Source organism: Leptonotus elevatus, chromosome 14 (assembly GCF_054856555.1).
Source record: "Leptonotus elevatus isolate MCC_2025b chromosome 14, RoL_Lele_1.0, whole genome shotgun sequence".
NCBI lineage: Eukaryota > Metazoa > Chordata > Actinopteri > Syngnathiformes > Syngnathidae > Leptonotus > Leptonotus elevatus.
The window spans coordinates 21831628-21840921 of record NC_141252.1 but is presented as its reverse complement, the minus strand read 5'-3'; the positions used below and the strand labels follow the sequence as shown (position 1 = coordinate 21840921).

General features: G+C 44.6%; 1 pseudogene; it reads left to right on the top strand.

Annotated features, from left to right (window-relative positions):
- The first annotated feature begins 7632 nt into the window (after positions 1–7632).
- On the top strand, positions 7633–8744 carry LOC147163308 (uncharacterized; annotated as a pseudogene).
- The last annotated feature ends 550 nt before the right edge of the window (positions 8745–9294 follow it).

The window sequence follows — 9294 nt, the reverse complement described above, 5'->3', positions numbered from 1 at the left end:
ATAGGACTGAGTTTATATTGTTTGTATGCATAAATTAGTTCTGGTTTCCTGGAATGTTTGTGGCGCTCGCTCACAGGCAAAAAGAATAAAAACTTTAGACCATCTCTTAAAATTAAAAGCAGATATTTGCCTCCTACAAGAAACCCACCTACAAAAATCTGAAGAAAAATCACTTATTGCTAAAAAATTTAGCCAAGCGTACTCTGCCCCTTATAACAGTAGACAAAGGGGAGTCTGTATACTCATACATAAGAATTTACTCTATACTCTAAATAATACAATAACAGACCCAGAGGGCCGATACATTATTATTTAGGTGACTATATTTAATAAAATATATACATTTGGTAATTTATATGCCCCTAATAATGATGATCCGGCCTTTTTCTCTAAGCTGTTTGAATTAGCAGCGAACTCTACTATTATTATTGGAGGAGACTTTAACACAGTCTTAAATCCATTAATAGATCGTTCTAATTAAACAACATGTATAAGGCGATCACAATCTACAAAAGTAATAGGGGAATATATGGATGACTTTGGCCTCGTCGACAGCTGGAGACTTAAAAACCCAAATAAGAAGGAATTTACCTTCTTTTCCGCTGTGCACCGGTCCTTTTCAAGAATTGATTTTTTTCTTACAAATAATTCTATTGCTGATAAAACTGTTACAAAAATACATCCTATTATTATTAGCGACCATGCACCAGTCTCCCTTTCCCTACAAGTTGATTATACCTTTAAACCACCATCTACATGGCGTTTTAACATCTCACTACTAAACGACGCAGAATTTGACAAAATTATAAGAAAAGAATGGGCAGACTTTTTGGAAATAAATGACTCTCCAGACCTATCTCCAGCTCTTCTCTGGGAAGCTGGGAAAGCAGTAATTAGAGGTAAAATTATATCATATTCATCTTATAAAAAGAAACAGGATCAAAAATTTGAAAAAGACTTGGAAGATAAAATTAAACAACTGACGGATGAGTACGCAATAAACCCAAATAACCAAATATGGACTGACTTACAAAATACAAAAATACAGTTAGACGATATGTTAACTAAAAAGACAGAGTTTATAATACAACAATTGAGATACAACAACTTTGAATATAATAACAAATCAGGTAAATTTCTTGCAAACCAACTTCAACGTAATCGGGAAAAATCGCTTATAACGGCTATTAAAGGGACAACTGGTGAATGTACACAATCACCAGAAGAAATTAATCAAATTTTTTATGATTATTATCACAACCTATACTCAGAAACTAATAAGCCTAACCCAGAGCATATTGAGGCATTCCTCAGTAGCTTAAATATACCTCAGTTAACTACTGAATATAAAGATATGTTAGATGCACCACTTACTATAAACGAGTTGTACAGTGATAGTATGCCAAATGGCAAAGCACCTGGCCCGGATGGTTATCCGGCTATATTTTTAAAGCCCTTCTGGTCAATGCTTGCTCCACTATTCTTAAGAGTAGTAACATAAATTAAAACTAATGGTCACATACGCCCACACATGAATACAGCAGCAATTAAACTTTTATTAAAGCCAGAAAAAGACCCCACCCTTCCATCAAGTTACCGTCCCATTTCACTAATTAACACTGATATTAAAATTATCACTAAGGCTTTTACATCTAGATTAGAAACAGTAATCCCGACAATCATTCATAGCGACCATACAGGCTTTATTAAAGAGCGTCACTCTACTAATAATATTAGAAGGCTCTTTAACCTTATTAGTATGTCACAGCGGCATGATAAAAAGGCAGTTATTATATCATTGGATGCAGAAAAAGCTTTTGATAAAGTTAACTGGTCCTTCCTCTTTGCTGTTTTAAATAAATTTGGCTTTGGGAAGTCATTTATTCACTGGGTGTCAGTATTATATGATTCTCCTAAAGCTACTGTTACTACTAATGGGATTATATCTAAGAGTTTTACTCTACAGAGAGGCACAAGACAGGGATGCCCACTGTCGCCTTTATTATTTGCAATATTTATTGAACCGCTTGCATTAGCCATACGCCAGGAAAGAAAGATTCAAGGAATTCACTCTGGGGTAACAGAACATAAAATTAATCTATATGCCGATGATATTTTATTTTATTTAGAAAAGCCTGCTATTTCGTTAGGGGAAGTATTTAACTTAATAACTAAATTCTCACAGTTATCAGACTATTCTATTAACTGGACAAAATCAACACTTCTACCTATTACAGAAAATTCATGGAACCCTGCAAGCCAGGACCCACACTACTCATTTCCTATAGGTAATTTAAAATACTTAGGCATAAAAATCTCACCTAAATTAACTGATTTAATTAATTAAAATTTTACTCCACTTCTGGATAGCATTTATAGTGACTTGGAGCGCTGGAATAATCTTCCTATTTCTCTAATAGGACGAATAGCCACTATTAAAATGAAAGTTTTACCCAAAATAAACTATTTTTTCTCAATGATTCCATTTAAACCTACGGCTAACTGGTTCCAGTTGTTGGACTCAGCCGTTACAAAATTTTACTGGAATAAAAAAAAAGCAAAGATTAGTCTATCTACTCTTCAGAAAAATAAATCCAAAGGAGGTCTAGAGGCACCAAATTTTATGCACTATTATATAGCCAACCAGCTACAATATATTATTTTATGGGCACAACCCAATAGAGATACTAACTGTTGGCTGGAACTAGAACAGAAGGAATGTAATAACCTCAGACTCCTAGATTTACTCTTTATTACAACATCGATTAAGCGACATAACTGCTTTAAAAATCCAATGATTTCCGCCACCCTGACTGCCTGGTGGAAGGCACTAGAAATGACAAAAGCCCAAGTGGAGCCCTGTGGGCTTTCTCCCCTATGGCATAACCCCGACTTTCAAATTAACAACCAATCGTTTTATTTGAATGTGTGGGAGCAGAAAGGAATTACACATCTCCACCATCCCTTCTTAGATAATATGTTTATATCATATACATCCTTGCTCCAAAAATACAAAATAAAAAACGGAAACTTTTTACATTATTTGCAAGTTAAAAGTATGATAAAGAAACAAATTCCAACACTTCAGGGTACGCTCCAACCGCCTGTTTTAGCTAAAGATATTACCAAGCTTTCTCCGACAACAACAAAAAAACTCTCAAAAATATATAAGTTACTTTCATATACTGATAAAACGTCTTTACCCATCTCGAAATGGGAAACAGACTTGTCTATAGCTCCGGAATCTGACTTTTGGATTCAAGTTTGTGAAAACGTTTTTAAAATGACAAAACACACAAATTTACAACTTATCCAATATAAAATTATTCACAGAACATACATTACTCAATATATGATGAAGAAAATGGGACTCTCAGACTCCGACATTTGTCTCCAGTGTTTACAAAACACTACAGACACTTATTTTCATGCTTTATGGTTATGTACTCCAGTTATGTGTTTCTGGACTAAAGTCTTAGAAAAACTTTCCGCTGTCTTGGACTGTAGGATACCGTTCTCTCCAAACTTGTGTTTGCTAGGTGACTTAACAACAACTGACTTACCACATAAACAATTTCAATCTATACTTGTAGCCCTTACTATCGCAAAAAAAAACATTCTTGTTAACTGGAAAAATAAACAAACTCTGAATATCGACCAATGGTCTAACCTCCTCATAAATCACATTTTAATGGAAAAAATATCTGCCTCAAATAAAAACCAAATGTCAAAATTTAAAGAAACATATTCTACGTATATAGAATTTATTTAACCTAAACCTGGTTACTTAATTCTGCCTGTTAGCGAGAGCCACAGCAGCGTGATAACTTGCATTGATGTTTCTGTATTTGGCAATTTGTAACTAATGGTTGTGTTTTTATAGTCAGGAACCCGGCTGCTGCCAGCGGGATCGAGCGGATTCGCCTCCGATGGGCACCAGGGGTTGATATTCGGATTCACGGCATGCCAGTGGGTTAATTCTATGGGTGCTGTCCCCCCTGGCTGGGCGTGGGCGGGTCTGCCCCTCTGTTGGCTGCTGGGTGGCGGCTGCGTCTTGGCCGTTCTCTGGGTCTCTTGGGGGGTGCTGCGTTGCGGGGCTTTCCCTGGTGTCTGGGGCGGCGCCGTTCCGGCGCGGTCCGTCGCTCTGGGCCCGGCGACGCAGTTCGGGGCCTGTGGGCCGCCGGGGTGCCCGGTGGTTCCCTCTCCCCTCCCCCTTCCTCCCCCTTGCTGCCTCTCCCTCCTCGCCTCTCCCCGCCCGTCCTCCGCCTCCCTGTCCTTTCTCCCTCGTCACCCTTCCTCCTCCTCTCCCCCTCTCTCTGCGGCCCTGCCGCTGCCCCCTGCCCTTCTTGTCGTCTCCTTCCCCCCTCCCTTCCCCCTCCCCGGTACGCCTTCCTTCCCCTCCCCTGGGCCGGGGGCTCCATCAATGGCCCCGGTCTCGGTGCTCCAGGGGCCGGCGGGGGTGGCTGGGGTTTGATGTCGTGCCTGCCCCGCTCCGGTGGGCGTCCTAGCACCTCGGGCGGGACCCAGTATCCGGGGGGCGAGCCCTATCGCCCCGCCGGGCTGGTCCCATATGCCCGCCGGGGTCCCGGTGGGGTGGGTGGGTGCTTGGTGGGCGGGTGCGCCTCCTGCCCCCGCCCAGTTGGGGAGGGCCCCGCTGGTCGCTCCTCTTAACTCACTACACTAGGTTTGCACAATACACTTTTATAGACATATAGGGCACATAACACACTTTGGGGGGTGGGGTAGGGTGGAAACACCATCTTCACCCTACAACTCCCCTCCAATTTTAATGCACCACACAACTGGGGGGGGGGGCTTGTGGGGGTGCCATCGGTTGGGGACCGCGGTATAGAGCAGTGCTGCGGTCCCCTGTCCGTGCCCCCCCCCCCCTATCTATTTTTTTTTTAATGCACCACATACACTCAGTAACATGCTTGGGAGGCGGGTGGATCGGAGCGTGGGAATATCATTTCCCTCGGTTCCGGTTAACCTGCTCCTAATTTTAACGCACCCCACACACACACACTTGTATATACACTGGGTGGGGTCACATTCACGGTTTAGGGGTAGAGTTCGCCAGTCGGCGAGCTGGCGGACTCAGTAACAGGGGTTAACTTTCACAAAGAACGCTGGGGTGACGACCGGGGCCTTCCCCCGCTGGGCCTGGGGTTCGGGGGTGTCGGCCGTCCTCCGGTGCCCCCATCTCCCCTTCTGCCCCCGGTGTTCCGTCCCTCCACGCGGCGGGGGGTGGGGTGGGCGCGGCTGCCCTCTCCGCTGCGCTGTCCGGCCCCTCGTCGGCGCTGGTGCCTGGGTGCGGGTGGTCCCCGGGGGCTGGGGGTCGGGGGTTGGGGGGTTGCCGGTTGGTCGGGGGGGCGGCTTTGTTGGGGGGGGGGTTGCGAGGTGGGGGGGTGTCTGGGGGATTGGGGACTTGGGGGCGGCTGGGGCTGGGTTGAGGTGGATGGCGGGGGTGGATGGGGGCGGGGGGGTCGTGGGGGGTGCTGGGGTTGGGGGCCGGTGGGATGCCTGGCGGGCCTGCAGTGCCCCGTCCTGCTGCGTTGGGTCGGGGGCGCGGGTCGTGTTGGTCGTCCTTTGGCGCTGCCGCGGCCTGGGGGGCCCTGAGGTGTTGCGCTTGCTCTGTCCTGGCAGGGGTCGACGGCTCCCCTCTTTGGTGGAGATTTTCATGCATGCCAGATCCACCACACCAGCATCTACCGAAACTCAGACACAATCTGCTTCCTCCTCAGGTCATTGAATCGGTGGAGGCTGGTGTCTGTGGATCTCACTCGTTTTCGTCTGTCCTTCCTTCCTTCCCTCAGTCTCTCCTTCGGTCTCCCTGATTTTTTATTTTTTTTTGGATTTGTTGGAATTTAGATGTTTCTTGGATTGGGGAAGAATTCTGGTGGGTGGCCCGGTGGGTGGTGTCTGGTCGGTGCTGGATTTCACCTTCCTTGGTTTTCTTTGGTCCCCTCGGGTCTCCTGACGGCGGTGTTCGGTTTAGGTGAACGGTATGGGATTTTTTTCTAATATGTTTTTGGTGAGCTAACAAATACACGCACGCACGCACGCACGCACGCACATACACATACTCACCCACATACAAAAATATATATATATATATATATATATATATATATATATATATATGTGAGTGTGAATAATAAAAAATAAAAATAAATAAAGAGCAATGATGATGACATTTCCGAATGAACAATACTGAGCTCTTTAAGAAAAAAAAAAAAAAAAAAAAGATTAGGTATTGTAAACATAAGTGACTAGATGTACCATTGATTGTAATTAGGTAAAATAATAAAGTGATTTCACCCCCATCATTCCTCTTGATATACAGTATGTCAGCTTTTTATAGATTGAGAGAAAGCCCACATTGTTTACATATTTGCGTTTTTTTTTAAACATTTAATGCATTGATGGACTTCTTTCTTTGTGCATATGAAATGTTGAATGCACCACACATCTCGCAAGAGATGTCAATCTTTACATTCCCATTAGCGGCTAACTGCTAACGCCAGAGACGTATGCCAGCCGTATCATACAATGACGGCGTACTTAATTAGTGATTGGATATGATTTCGGGATGCCGTTGTGTTGATCTTGGTCGTCGCTCCCAACTACACGGGTGGGAAAACCCCCACAAATGGCCACAAAATACCGTGGACCGTAACAAGACAAAATACCGTGGACCGTAACGAGTCAAGTTAGAAGACACACCACCGTGGGCTTTTTCTAAATAAAAGCCTACCAACCCTATTGCATTGACGTCCATGTATTAGTTGGTAGCCATTTATTTTGATTGCCCTTCAGTAGGCAGCGGGAGGTGGCTATCTTGACTTGTCCATGCACTTGATACGAACGAGTTATGCCTCAAAGATCTGTTGCATTTGCACCCAGCAAAACGAATGTTTTATTTAAAAAAATAATAATTTTTAACCAGCAAACACTGTAAAGTTAACCGCATTTGCGGTAAATAGGTCACAATGTCGAGCCCTGCTGTCTGGTCGTCTTCACCACCCATCCGGCTACAATTTAGGAATGTCGGGGCGCCGCCGCTGAATAAATAGAACGGAAACGCTGGTGAGTAATAAGTAAAGTTAAATAATTTTACTTTTTCACACAATTGGTGTATGAATGTGAGTGTGAACGATTTAATGTAAAGTGCTTTGGGTACTGTGACAGTGTAAAGTTGTGCTTGAAAGTTTATGTACCCTTGGGGTATGTTAGATCCCACGTTGATTGTTGCAGGAAACAAGAGGAGAATATTGCTCCTCTGGCTTCTACTGTTACCTCATCACCTACTGTTATGTCTGAGTGTATTATGTATCAGTCAGGTCCATTCATGGGCCGGAACCAGTGCTACAACTGTGGCCACACTGGACACTGGGCTCGTGATTGTCGTCAACGCCCACAAGGCTGGAGAGGCAGAGGAGGCAGGCGTCACCAAGGAGGGCGCGGCTACAACCAGCCGAGGGGCGTGATTCACAAACCGCTCCACAGCGCAAAGCTCCACCCCAGCAGTCGTATCCGCCTGTGCCAAACCAGCAGTTCCTGCCGCCATCTGGTGGACAGTTTCCGCAATGATGGGGCCCTGAATTCACATGCCAAGGTCTGCAGGAACCTATGATTGAACTGACGGTAGGAGGAACTTCTTTACCATTTATGGTCGACACCGGAGCTCGTCACTCCACCATTATGGCATTGCCACCTGATAGTTCCCTCACCGCCGAAGGCATTTTATTAGTTGGATTCAAGGGAGAAGAAACTATCCTGCATATAACAGCTCCTGTACACACCCAGTGTTTCACACAAACTTTGCTTCACTCCTTTGTGTACGCACCAAACTGTCCTGTGAATCTTTTGGGAAGAGATCTTCTCATAAGGACTGCTCCGTTGATCCAGTGTAGCCCGGACGGGCTAGCTCTTCAGTTTCCAGATGGACATACTTATTACTGCGCTGGTGACTCCGCCTGCAACGTCTCCACCCAATTTCCAGTGGTGCCTCAACACGCCATGACCTGCGCCACTGCTGACATCTACTGGGCAAAAATTGACACTGATTCCTCCGGCTGGAGGGATGCTGAGAATTTGTGGACTCTTTGGTCTTCTTGGGTTCGTAATCTCAGATCGTATGATATGGTATCTGACTGTATGCATTGCACCCTTTTCTATGACAGATATGGTGATGAGATGTACAGTGAAGCGTTCCGACCAATTGATGACAACACCTGGGAGTTGCGTGTGGGTGATCTGTTTGCAGGCAAACCCGGTGTGGCTTATTCAGTTGCTCTGACTGAAGAACAATCACAATGGTATAGGATGGCAAAACACCTGATCCATCTATGCCTCCGTGTCATCCTCATGTTTCACTGATGGTGTCATCCCAGCACACGGCGAAAGATTTGGGCCCATTTGTCCTGCCTTGCACACAAGCAACTGATTGGCAACCCTCTTTACATACAGACTTGCTGTATTCCAAATCTCTTGATGCCTATTGGATTAAATCTGATTTATTCGCATCCATGTCTGTTTTAGAACACCAACTTTTGGACCGACATCATGGAAGAGAATTATCTGACAGCGAGCTTGCTGATGACATGTTGCAATCCTTACCTACTACACTGTGGTCTACTGACCCTACTGATGTGGGCCTATGTAATGTTACTCCAGTAACTTTTAAAATGAAACCCAACTCCATTTGTGTACCACAGTACCCCATGAAGGAAGAAGGATGAATTGGCATCTCAGTAACTATTGAAGGGTTACTAAAAGCAGGGGTTCTTTGCAAAATTGATAGGTCTAACTACAATACTCCTATTCTCCCAGTAGAGAAGAAAAATACTGGTAAATTTCGAATGGTACATGATCTAAGAGCTATTAATGCTGTAGTTATGACCCTTACCCTGCCGGTGCCCAATCCTCACTCGACAGATCACTCCATTACACACTCATTTCACCTGCATTGATCTTGCTAATGCATTATTTTGTATTCCTCTTGACCCGTCTATGCAGAAGTATTTTGCATTTCCGTGGAATAATGAGTGTTACTCCTACACCCGTCTTCCTCAAGGTTTTGTGTTGTCTCCTGGACTTTTCAATAATTACCTTCGACAGTTGCTGTCACCTCTCCAACTTCCTCCGGATATTCTTTTGGTGCAGTATGTGGACGACCTACTACTAGCTGCACCAAACGAGGCGTCCTGCCTTCAAGCTACACAGCTCCTTTTGAGCCATCTGGCTTCAGTAGGTTTGAAGTGCTCCAGAGACAAACTCCAAATTGCTCGA